This window comes from Uranotaenia lowii, chromosome 2 (assembly GCF_029784155.1).
Source record: "Uranotaenia lowii strain MFRU-FL chromosome 2, ASM2978415v1, whole genome shotgun sequence".
NCBI lineage: Eukaryota > Metazoa > Arthropoda > Insecta > Diptera > Culicidae > Uranotaenia > Uranotaenia lowii.
Genome location: NC_073692.1, coordinates 233,875,762 through 233,889,710, shown reverse-complemented (window position 1 = coordinate 233,889,710; position 13,949 = coordinate 233,875,762).

Sequence of the window (13,949 nt, the reverse complement as noted above, 5' to 3'; positions counted from 1 at the left end):
ACTTTTTCCATTGAGATTCATAGTGTAAATTAGTTTAAATAATATTCATCACATTTCCTCGCAATTGAATAAATAATTTTTGTGTTCTCAGCATGAGTAGAATTTGCTCGCGTATTAATTTTTCTTTTTCAATTGCTGCCAAACGTGCTGAGAACAGTAGCGTCCATTACCAGGGGGCTCAAATGAGCCTTTTGGTGTGGGGGAGTGTGGTGGGCCGCTACAAAAAAAAAATTAATAAATAAATAAATAAATAAAAAGCATTCTTAAGCCCGGTCTGCAGTTCAAGTGAAAATAAACGTGAAAAAATCTTATTTTATCAAAAACGCGACACAGCTAGCATGGGTAACATGGTAGAATCGATGAGGAATGGTTGAAAGTTTCCATGCGATTCCCCTATGTTACAAAACCACGTTTTGTCGCGCTGTTTGGTTATTGTCGAAATAAGATCTATTTTAATCATATTATTAACATGAAGATAATGACTTTAACATCTTTGTCGCCCCTCAAAATGGCATAGGAAATATTCTGTGAGCGCCCTCTATGTGAAATTAGAAGTCAAAAAGTTATCGCCCAGTTTATTTCTCAGCTTCCCAAAGACTGAATGATGTTTTTTAGACATTATTCACGTGGATGTGCCAACATATCTTATAAATTGGTATTAAAATTCCTTGCGCGTCAGTTTTGGGGGCTTCTTCATTTCGAGTAACAAACTACTCTTTTGTTCATGCGTTCATTATGTTCATCTATGAAAAAAAATTATGTGATTTTAAATATGATCAATATCATAGGTTTGAATAAATGACTTACTGACTTACAGTAGACTGGAGCTACTTTGATAATTATGAAATTTTTCTACACAACAATCATCAACAACTAAGTTTACAGTTTAAATTTCATAACTTTCTTCCGCTAGGCTCGTGGCAATCCGGCTCGGTGATCTTCGTTTTGCTTCATTGCCGGGCAAATACTCCTGCTTCCTACTTCTGTCACCGTGGCCGCTGAATCCTCCTACATTGGTTAACACATTTATGCCCTCCGTTCGTTCCGGATGTTCCGGAATGACGTGGAAAACACTTCCAAGCTCTGTGGGCCAATCTGTAAAATAAGCAAAGTTTTATGACGAGAACCACACAAACTAAATTAAATCTAAGAAAACATTTACCGTTCTGTTCCGATTTTCACATATTGGTTGTCGAGGGCTCAGGGTAGCAGTGGCTGATTCCCAGACATTAAACGATGCGGACACTAATTCCGAATTTTCGGGTAAGTTCTTTAGCTCACTTTTATGGTCAAATGATGACAACCCGCACTTGCAGTTCAAACATTTATTTGCACAACTCACTAAACATTTATTTTGGACTTTAAACGAACTTTAATCTATATATATAAAAATGAATGTTTGTCTGTCTGTCTGTTCCCTATAGACTCGGAAACTACTGAACCGCTCATCGTCAAAATTGGCATCTGAGGGTTTTTGGGGCCGGAGATGGTTTCTATAATAGTTAAAACCCCATCCGACTTAAAGGAGGGGGGGATCTCATACAAAATTTGTAGTTTTTCGAAACAAATTAAAGTCTTTTGTTTGTTTTTCGTCTTCATGGTCGAGGCGCCGCGAGCCAACGTCGCAAAAGGATATTAACCATGGCATAGCATACTTATCAGTGAGAATATTTTGGCGCGTATTTCTCAACCAAGAATATTTTCAATGCAAGGGGTGGCGATATGAAGCCTTGATGTGATTTTTTTTTCTACTTGATTCCTAGCTCATTTGTATAGCACATGGTTATGAATGACGCCTAGATGTGATCCAGATTGACATTTTGCCGATCGAATAAAACATTTACATTATTTTTGCCAAACCTTGAAATTGAAAAGTCATGGCATCCATTTTTAGAGATTTTCTTTTCTTTGAGGGGTTTGTTTATCGTCTCTATGGTCAAGCAAACGTCGACGCAAGTGGATAGTAACCAAAACATAATGTTCATTGATCGCTGGAAAAATTTAACAATTAGGCGTCTGTTTCTCAACCAAGCACCTATATTTCTTATGCACGTGGGGGCGATATGCAACCCAGATGTTTTTCTCGCTTAATTGTACACAGCACGTGGAAATAAATGACGCCTAGATGTGACACGGATTGGTATTTTATAAATCGAATTAAAAGCAATTGAAAGATTTGTAAAAATACTTCCATATTTGTTGTCCATATAGCATTTGTTGTCTATAAATATAAATTTAGTTCTGATGCTAATGAAATAATGGTATGACACTTTGCGGACAATTGTAAAAAAAAATACTGAAAGTAGAGAATTTACATACAATTTTTTAACCCATTTTGCACACAAGGTTATTTTTGAATCATATTGATAACAGAAATATGAATAAGATGTTTTCTACAGAGGTAGATCGGAAACATTTAGTTGAACATGTAAAAATGTACTTAACTGAAAAAGAAGATGAAAAAATCCGATGCGACACATGAACTGATCAAGAGCCTTTTCTTTAAATTAGATAAGATAGGACTGACGTGTTCATAAGTGAAAGGTATCAGTGAAATAAACTGATTTTTATTGACCAAAAGTGAGGGAATTCATTTTCCGAAAGAATTTTCATTCAAGGAACACTAGAGCATGTTCAAACGTTCAACTTTTCTCTGTTACAAAAAAAAATAAAAAATTACGTTTTCTTCTAAAAATTGTTACGTCGGCCCAAATACACAACTGAAACGAATTTGGAAATAAAACTGGGAGCTTTTTATTTGAAAGAAATCTGAAAAAAACATCGTACTTTTTGCTTACATATCAATTCAAGTACGTAGTTTATTTGGAAAGTGTTTTTGTGTTGCATGACTGCATAAAAGAGACTTTAGATCCGCTTCTTTTTTGAAAAGTGAGACTTTAAAGCTGATATTCAACTGGAAGCAAAATTTTTATGAGAAATGTTTAGTATACTTTTAAAGTGTTCAAAACAATATTCGCTCCTGTCAACTTACACGGTGGGGCAAGGGCAAACGTCGAACTTTTGAGAAATTCATCTTCAAAATGATTCAATATGTTGAAAAGACCAGAAGGGGTAATCCGAACGTTGAAACTGAAGCGGATATTTAAAATTCTTAAATGTCTTTGTAAATGAAGGTCATTTGCTTTGAACAGCATTCGTTAAAAGTGGAATAACAAACATAAATTTATACTGCTGGAATACTGCAGATATATCAATGAAACTTGATAAAACAAAAACAGATAGGGTGATTTGCCAATCGTTGCACAGCTAAGCACATGATTTTGGTTTTTATGCTGTATTTTAGTCATTTCAATCAAATTCACTCGATTTTTTTTTGTCGATGCACCCATACAGGATTGGTCAACAAGATCCAAAAATTCAAGTGTTTGAAAAAAGTAACATAAAAATTTAAAAAATCATTTAAAAAAGCTTGTCTGTGCCCAATAGTTGCACAGGCAAATTTCATGTCGTTCATAATGTTGTCCGATTTTTTCCAATGGTTGCACATTTTAAAAATCAGCCATCATGTGGTCGTAGAGGCTGATATTGGTTACGGAAGCTTATTATGAGAACTTTTGTTCAAATGCAATCTTATTTGGAGACGGCCCTTTTCGAGGGAAGGGGGGGGGGGGGGAGGTGGGTCTTCCATATAAACCGTCAAATGCCCAATGGGAAAATTCGAACCGAAAATCTAAAAAAACACAAAGCCACCGGTTTGAGTGTCTGGAATAGCATTTATCACACGTGAAGTTTTCTCAGAAACTCAAATTGAACCGAAGCCATTTGAATGGAGTGTTATTTGACCTAATCTACCCAGTGTTGAACTTTTTTCTTTATATGTCCTACCAACATACAATTTTATGTCTTTAAAATCCCATAGAATGAACTGAAAGGTTTTTAATGCTTAATTTTCAAGTGCCTATTTACAGGTGAAAAGATTAGAGAACGTGATCTGTTTTGCCGCCCTTTTACCCCTATGAAGAATATGTGGTTTTAAAAAACAATTGTTTTAGGATTCACTTGGAAGTCAATCGATTTTAACGTAATGAATATTAATTTAAAACTTGAAAATGGACACAACCACGCCCAAAGTTTCGAATCGTTCGACTGATTTATGCTCATGATATACCATTTTGTATAAGTATTTATCTTTTCGAAAAGTTAATTGATTTAAATATCTTTTTCATGTAAGTGGTTTTATTTGTAATTAATGTAACCTCTGTAGCATTTCATCAATCTTCAGGAAACAATCACATCACATAGAGCTTTCCGGTTGAAAAACTTTTTTGGATCAAATTAGGTTTCACAAAGCTATGGCTGTTAATTTTTCTGGATGATAAGGTCGTAGTTTTCCTATTGTACAATATTCTGACAATATTATTAACAATATCAAGGGGATCGCTGTTGACATGGAATTCAACTCTATAAGATTTGTCGTCTCGAAATTAGAGAAATAGATTTTTTCAGAACAAATTTTAGATTCTTTGCATAAAATGTTGAGTAAATAAATAAATAGATAAAAAAAATCGAAATAAATCTGATAAAAAAGTAGTCTCGCAAAGCTCAAAGACTTTGACACTTTTCAGACAATGCAAGTTGCCCGACTTTCGTACATTCATAAGTTTTTTCAACGAGTTTAATAATTTCAAAACTTCAATTTTAGGATTCGACGGTGGAAAAGATAAACTTATGGAAATATAAAGTGTCTTTGAATTATTGAACTAATTATTAAAAATCAACATTAAGTGCAAAAAATGTGAAAATTCTAAGTGGAAAATAATTAATAAGAGCACAGAAATTACAAAAATTAATATTGCAGTCAATGAACGTGTTCAATTTTGTATGACAATTTGTATGGGAGATTAACTTTTCGCATGTCCAAGAATTTCAAATAAATTTGAAAATAAAGTTTGTTTTAAAGCATTGATTTTGCCTATTCTTAAGATTAATTTGTTGCCAACATGAGAAGAAGCAAAGCATTTCATGAAAAAAGTTATAACCATTTCGAAATAAAAAATCGTAATCCATTGTAAAATTTAAGGATTTGCTTTCTGGAGCTTTCAATAATTACATGACATGTTTTTGCGAATGTTTTAAATGAACACACTTATTGGCTATGCAAAGCAGTATAATGCGATTCTTATTTTCATCCTACGATTAACCAGCTTTCAAATTAGCTGTCAAAACAATAAAATTCAAAAATATTTACCTATTTTCAATTTTTTGAATGACCACAAATATCATTTCTGGAGTACGAGTAAGGTTTAGTTTTTTTTTCAAATGCTATGTATTGCAAGAACCAAGAAATATTTTAAAAATCCAAAATTATGTTTTTTAGACTTTCAGTACATCTCTGATGGTTTTTGAATGAAAATTTGGATTTTTCCGCACAAGCCTCCTTACTTATTCAAAACATGTTGTTATAATTCAGGACTTAGTCAATCGCTTCCAAAATTTTTAGTGCTATTTTTGGCTGTGAAAATAACCAAACAAAGTTATTGGAGGTATACAAATTTATAAATTTGAAATTTCCAAACAAATTTTGCAGCGGAGTTATGTACAACAATTGGACAGGAGGAGATTGAGCGGACCAATTGTTGCACGATCCGACATATTTTCTGGTTAAGTAAGGATCATATTTTTTTTTTCAAAATCATGGTGTTGCAATTGCCCAACAAACGTTAAGTATAGAAAACTGATTCGAAAAATGTTTTGTTCTGACGTAAAACCTTATTTGCCGTAGAAGGAATGTTAAGGTTTTTGTTAACAAATAGCGCGAAAACCGCGCGAAAAAAACAAGAAAAATTGAAACTGTCGTAAGATAAACATTTAACAGCAGAAAACATCTCAAAAGCCTCATTTCATCAGAAAACATTCCGAATTACATGATCGAGTATTATTTTTGAGGAAAAGTTCAAAAACAGCTGAAATATTGACAATTTAAGTCATGCTGTGCAACAATGGGTTAGGGGACAACGATTGGCAAATCACCCTATACGTATTAAATTGATTTTAAAGCCATTATTCTAACGCATCTGAAAATAAGCTTTGCATTTACACTAGCCCCAAAATACGGGACAAATGTTAACTTAGATTTTTTTTTGCCAACATTTTTGAATATTTGACTTTTAAAGAGAAAATAAAAAACGTGGGGAAATTATATAATGATGCACTGATATTTTTTGCTTTAATAAATTTATTAAAAAACAGAAATTTGCACTGTATAAAATCGATAATTTTCATACCATGATAAGTGTTGTTTGGGAAAACTTCTCATGTTTTGGCATATGGCGTTTGGCATATGGCGGAACATTTTTTTAACATAATTTTGGCTCAAAAATGATAGATATTCAAACTGCTTCGAAGGGCGAGGATGGTGAAAAAAGCTGTTTGAAAATGTTTATTAAAAATCCTTTTCATCGTTTTTTTTTTTCAAATTACATTTTCACCTCCAAAAAAAACATAATCTAAAGCTAATCAGGGGCTGGAAGTGCTCATAATACAGAATTTTAAGAATATACTCAAAAAACTTTCCCGATTCACACTATTGATCGGTTTTCAAAATTCTATTTCCATAAAGTACAATGTGCAATAAATACCAATATGCGAATCTTTTTCTTTCAATTAGAAATTTATGTAAACTCGAGCCAGGTGCATCAGCCTACCTTCTTCAAGCAGTGGGGGACAAAATTGGAAAAGATTGGGGAGCTCCCATGTAAGTTTAAGATACAGAGCTTTCAAAGAAGGGACCATATTTTAAAAGAGGGTTTTTTTGCGTACGGATATTTGGCATAACTCAAAAATAAATGCGACAAACTTTTTTATGGAAGTTCGTAACTTCCCACTTTGGGAAAAAAAAATGGTGGAAAATTCATAAATATTGACATTATTTGAGTCAATACTGATGTTATGAAATCGCTTGGTACATCTTTGTACCTGAAAATGATCACATTTTCATATGTGATGAAAGAAATTAGAGAAACATGAACTATCAAAGAACGAAAGAACATAAGCCGTAAATATCATGAAAAATAAGTAAGTTGCGGCAAACCCGAAGCAATCGACCATGTGCTCGTTCGGCTAAAATCCCGAGTCGATGGGTGGGGTTAGAGAAACAAGAGAGATCAATAGAGGGAAAGATCACATGCGGGATATACATGGTGTTTCGATAGAAGGTCCAGCAGTTGATCGGCAGAGCTCGATTGCTCGTGTTCGCCGGTTCCATCACGTTCACCGTGGTGGAATTGGCTAACGCGCCGTTGTACCGAAGCGGAGATTGCAGGTTCAAGTCCTGTCGGTGAGCCGTTGTATCTTTTTCGAAATTTTCATGATATTTACGGCTTATGTTCTTTCGTTCTTTGATAGTTCATGTTTCTCTAATTTCTTTCATCACATATGAAAAAAAATATTATTTGAGTCATTTTGAAGCTTTAAAAACAGAGTACAAATTTCAGATCTTGAAAAACAAGTTTAGAGATCTAGCTTCAGTAAATAATATATATCATCTTCGAATTGCAATTTGGAACTCCAGCTGCAGCTCTCATTTCAAAGTTGTTTGTTCTAAACCATGTTTGATTTGAAAAAATTGCTTACAAAAATCTAAATTTGAAAAAAAAATTACAAATTACATTTATTTTTGCAAGGTGTAGCAAAGCACACCGGGTCAGCTAGTTACTTATATTTAATTTATTTCTAACACTTAACAATTATTGCGACTGTATAACAATTTAGAAATTAGCGGCCTGGCCGTCTTGTCGTCGTGCCTGAACAAACTGAAGTGAAGTGATCGCTGGAATGGCGCTTCGGAAAACCCAAGCCGATCTTCTTTTCCGCTGTTGAATAAAACGTCCTTTTCACCCGCTAAAACAATTCGCGGCTTTCATAACAAGATTTCTATAGCGATGAAATATTCCGCGCACCGCGTCCTACTACGACGTGTCGAAATCCTGCTGACTACCTCGCTGCTCGATTACCATGCCTGAACATTGGTCACGAAGCAAAATTGGTCCCTGAGTGGCAAAACACCGTTGTAGGTAACATTGATCACTGGGGTAACTTTGATAACGGGAAATTTTTCCACATAATCATCAATAACTAAGTCTGAAGTTGAAATATTTAAAAACTTTTTTCAACGTTTAAAACCTTTAAATTGAGCTTCAAATTGGGAAAAAATTTGTTTTTTTTTCAAATTTCAAATGTAAGTAAAATGTTATTTCAAATTTTTGAAATATCTATTTTTCCGGAGGCTAGCGAACAAACACCCTTCTTGGTGAAATAAAAGTGTTTGGAAGCAGCAGGTTGATTTATGTGAGAGTTAAACTTTTTTTCTTAGTAAATGTATAATTTTGGCGTTGTATTTGTTGTATTCTGAGGCAAATTTTTGTTATTGAAAAAATAGGGACATTTTCCAAGAATAAGCCAGTTGAAGGCAAAATGGTAAAAACCCTATCAAATGGAAAAGTTTGAAGGAAAAAAATAAAGAGGAATAGTGCAAGGGCCTAGGAAATTGAATGATGGCAAAATTTTCATTTTTTCTTCGTAGTTGAATTTTTTTAAGTAATATTCAAAATTTAGCCCCTTAATTTATGCAGCACCATTGTCCACCTTTCGATTTTAATTGTTGTTCGGCCATTACACATTAAGGACCGCGATGTTGTTTTTTTGGACCGCGATGAAATCTTATGAAGGTGTTTTGTATCCTTTATGATCAAGAAAACTCGTTAAAACCGTCAAAATAGAGACTGATCAATTTTACCCCAAAGCATTAAATTCTTAACAGGGACGAAATCGAATTTTGTGTTCATAGCAGTACCTACTGGTTTTAAAAATATGAAACATGCCCCATTCCTTCTAACCGAAAAAATAAGCGAAAAATATTGAAAAAAGTGATCAATCTTACCCCGTTTTACGGTACCTTTTTTCAGCTCGATTCAGGTTAACTTTACCTTCTACTAGAGGTAGAAGTTACTTTTTTGGCTTCCACGAACGTTCACCTTGCTATCTTGGTGGAATGAAATTAAACTCTTTAAATCAGGGGTGGCCAAACCATGGCCCGCGGGCCACATGTGGCCCGCGGCTGTCTTTTTGTGGCCCGCGAAGCTTTTTCCAAAATGTTAAATGTGGTTTTTGCTCTATTTAAGAGTTGAGGTTTTTTCTTGGTTTCTGTACCATTTAGAGATAGAATTCATCAAGATCTGTACCAACCATTCAAGACTTCGAATTAAAAGTAGAAAAAACCTGTATATTTTTTAATTTTCTAATATTTGATGCATGAACTGGAATTTCGAATAACAGATGTGTATTGTGATGATTTTTCTTATTTTATTACCACTTACCTACCATTATTCTTAAAGCAATGAGAGCTCCTAAATGGGTGCATGACACTAGTGTGATTGGTTCATAGTTGGTTATTTGTCAAAATTTAGAATTTATGGCTATTTAAGATTTTAGATCGGAGAATATACTTCATTTGTCAGCTTTCATTGAAATCAACGAAATATTTACTGTACATATCACGGCAAAATAGATACGAATGTACATTACATGACAATTCGTGCAGGGTGTTTCCAGATGTTTACCAAACTTTTAAATTTGCTAATTTTTGCAGAAGGTATTATTTAATAGTCTTGGCAGCTTATTAATGATTTTTCACAACTAACTTTTTTTAATATTTTATTTTAAAAGCTATTGAAATTCACTGCGTTTTGATGTGTCATGTTATAATATCCATAAAAAATTACAAAGTAATGTGGATTTCATTTTTTTTGGCGAAAAAATATGATATCAAATGCCTCAGAAAAAATAAATTTTGAAATCTGCAAAAAAGGATGTATTTTAAAGTCGCATAAATATACAAATTTTGTTATCCAATGGAAAATATAGGAACCTTGTCACAAACCCGTCAGATAATAAAATTGTTCCCATATCGAAGATAATTTCGTAAAAGTTCGAAACCATTTAAAATCCTTCTTTTTAATCTTCAGGCATATCTACATGTTAAAAATGTGCCGTCATTCTTTGATAATTTTTTGAAATTTTTTATATAAACCATGTCATTTAAACTGGTGCAAATTGAAAAAAAAAATAAAACACCGCTCTCAAAATTTCTTTAAAAAACCAACTTCTCGAATATGATGAAAAGATTAAAGATACATGAGAATCAATGATTTTTTCGAAATATTCATGATATTTACGCTTTATGATTTTCCTTTCATTGATTCTCATGTTTCTCTCAAACTTTTCATCATCTTCAAACAATTACCTAGTGATAATTTTCAGAAACAAAATGAACCAAAGATGTTATCATAGAATAACATTCGATAAATAAAACAAAGTTCTACGAAACTACAGAAAAACGAAAAAGTAATGAGTAAAACTCATATTAAAACTGATTAAAATTGACAATTTTTATGGTATCCATTATAAAACATAAAGAAAAGTTGACTAAATGTTTTTAAATATTTATATTTATTCAAACCATTTTATTCTTAGGCGAAGTTGATGAGTTTTGAACGGAGAGGTTCAGATCTGCTCTGTTTTTAACAGAGATTTCTTATCTAGTTCTAGTAGTTGGTTAGTTCCAAGTTTTTGAGCGATTTTATGACATAAATCGTATTTTCGTTCATGACAAATGGGACTCCTAGATTTTTACTCACTCCAACTGGTTTTCCAGCTTTGCAACTATGCCGGAAAAAAAGATTGCGTTTTTTATAGATCAAACACCTCCTATATTGGAAATTCATTTCGTAATTCAAATTTTTAAAATCTGTTTGAATAGTGTCAAATTTTGAAGCCGATTATTTTTGGCATGTTTCTATAGCCATGGTCACTATTTGAAAATCCGATTTTATAGAATGCATTTCACTAGAAACTGCATTTTGAATTGTTGAAGTTAGTTCAGTTTTGAAACTATCAATGATGGAGGTCTGGTTAATTTTTGAAATAGTTATTTTGAAATATATTTCTTAAAAACTTGGTTTGCAAATGAATAATTGTTTTTTTCATTTTTTGTGCAGCGCTGCCGATTAAGTAGTGACATCTGAAATGGGCATTTGTGAAGCAGGGCGCACATGTTAGAAGTGGGTTGATCTTTTTAATTTTAGGAAGCTCGCAGTCGATACCTATAGGGGAGAATGAGGATACTTGATCCCTGGGGATACTTGATTCCTTAGCTATATCTCGAAACTGGAATGTCTTACAAAGATCAAATGTTCTAGAAAAATGTGCCAAAATGAGCAAAATAACAATGCTTGTAGTTTAAAAAATTTTTAACAAAATAATTGTTTGAGTAATTGAACTTTGTTTGAAAAATTTCACAAAATGTAACTTCAAGATCTTTTTGCATCACTTTAAAATGTTCCTTATATGGGAAAATTATGAAAAAAATATTTGTTCCAATGCATCAATCGTTCGAGCGTAAAATGAACTTCATAATGCCATATTTTCAAAGCAATGGAAAACTCTCAACTTTTTTCAGAAAAAGTTTTCAAAAATGTTGATTATGGGTACAATTGATCCCCTAGAGTTGGGTACAATTGATCCCCCTTCCAAACGGCATATTCTTCTTCTGAATTGATCGTTATGATTGCTGATTACGAAATTACTAATATTTATACAAAAACTAATATTTATCAAACAATTATCTGAAGAAAAGAGCAAAAATAATTAATTTTCTCTTAATTTTAAAAAATAGCGCCTTTAAGTATGCAATGTTATTAGCGTTGAGACAAAGTTCTAGAATTTTCTTCTCATGTCTGTTATAAATTGTGAAATGAGAACAAACATGACCAAAATAGTCAATTAACATTCTATCTTGGGGTTTTGTTTGATTTTTATACAAGGATTAGGGCTTCCTGAATAAAAGATCAAGTCTCCTTCAATAGGGGATCAAGTCTCCCCTAACTTCAGAAAAATCGCAATTTTTTTACTCCCACAAAAACGCTTCTAGTTCATCAACGGGTTCAAGTATCGTTCTAATTTTTGGAACATAGAAACTTGAAGTTACAAGCTGGCAGAAAATGTCAAAGACGGCGAGTTGCTAAATTTTTCCAAAAATATATGGTGAAAATAAGAAAAGGGGATCAAGTACCCCCACTCTCCCCTATATATCATCACATTATTTTCTTTGTCCTTATTTCTTAAGGAAAAGTTAGACAACTCAACATGATACAGAAGTCAAAAATCAGAATTTTTATATTTTGAATAATTATAGCCATGAAAAAAATAATGTACTGTGGAATTCCCATACTAAATATTTGACATTTCTGCAACAAATCAACCCAACAGAAGTTTAAATCATTTATTTGCTTGGAAAATTTAAAAAAATGATGGTGTGGCCCGCCAGTCTATCGCATTTCCAAAATTTGGCCCGCCTGTTGATAATGTTGGCCACCCATGCTTTAAATCTTGGATAGACGCAGGACCCATACCTACTTAAAGATAATTTTATTCATTACACATCTGGTTGAGAATAATCGACTTAAAAACATGAGGATATTAAGATTAAAGCAATAGAAGGAAATACGAATAATGGCTTTTGTGTTTTTCTTGAAAACTCAATAGAATACTAGACCGAATATTCGTTTCACCGAATAGTTGAAAAGGTCTATGGTATTCCACTATTCGATACGCCTCTATACTTTCAATAATTTCATGAAATGTTTTCACCATGGTTATATACAGGGCCGTAGGAAGAATCGACTCATGGGGGGGGTTTTGGTGACTGATTTTAAGCTATGATTTTTTGTGCAAAAATGCACGAATACAAAAAAAAATAAAAACAAATTTTGATTGCAACTATATGATTAGTCATTTTTAAGTACTTTGACATTAAAAGTTTTCGTATTAAATCGTAACTTTAGAAAATTGGTTCTAAAATTAAGAGTTAAAGAGGTTAAAATCTTTGAATTTGTTTTAAAGTGTGGTAGAACAAACTTAGTTTATTTGGGCATAAAATAAGCTTTTTTAGGAAAGTCTTCAATTTCTTAAAAATGAACTTCTTCTATACTCAAATCAAACAAGTTCAAACTATTCTTCAAATTCAAAAAAATTTGCCTTTGATGAAAATAAATCAAATTTTCAAAAAAAGTAAAAGATAAAAATCATAAGATTTGCTGATCAAATTTTTTGATTTAAACTTGAACCAAGTTAATGATTTAAGTTTAAAAATTGGCTTTAAAAAAAACGGCAATAATATTACATTGCGGACCAAATACGAGATATTTCGTGTTTTCGCTAGCCGCTAGTATGCTCTATTAAAAAGCATAATTAAAATGAGATAAATCTTATAATGAAACCTCATTCTACAAAATGGAATACGACACTTCCGCTCAAATATCTACATTAAATTAGCAGAATTTTGTCTATAGGGTTCTGGAACATAAAATGCCAAATTTTGGTGCCCTTAATATGTGGAAAATGTCATACAATGCACTGGAAAAATATAGAAATTTGTGAAGGATTTTTAGGAGAAAATTTTTCTTTACTAGTAAATATGTCTTATAAAGAATCAATTCCATAATGAAAATCCTGTGGAAATTTTTTTTTTAAATAAAATATGTTTTTTTTTTGCGAATAAAATAAAAAAACTCAAATTCAAACTTTTATTTGTGGTTTTCAGCATTATGTTTGCAAACTAATTTTGTTGATAAAATTGGAATCTGGAAATTGAATTGACAAGCAATTTTAACACATTAAGCACCGCCAAGAAATCTACGACGTGAAACACCGAAATTCGGCATTCAATATCTCAGAAACCCCTGGATTTTTTAAGAAACCGAAAATATTGTGTTCAATTTTGTCGAATAAAGTTTAACACTTAGATTCAGTCCATTTGAGTTATATTTCGAAGTGTAGCACAATAAAAAATTGTGCTTTGAATTTGTATCCTAATTTCTATACGATTTCTGAAGTGTTAAAAAGAAAATAAGATTTTCGAATTTTATTCCAGA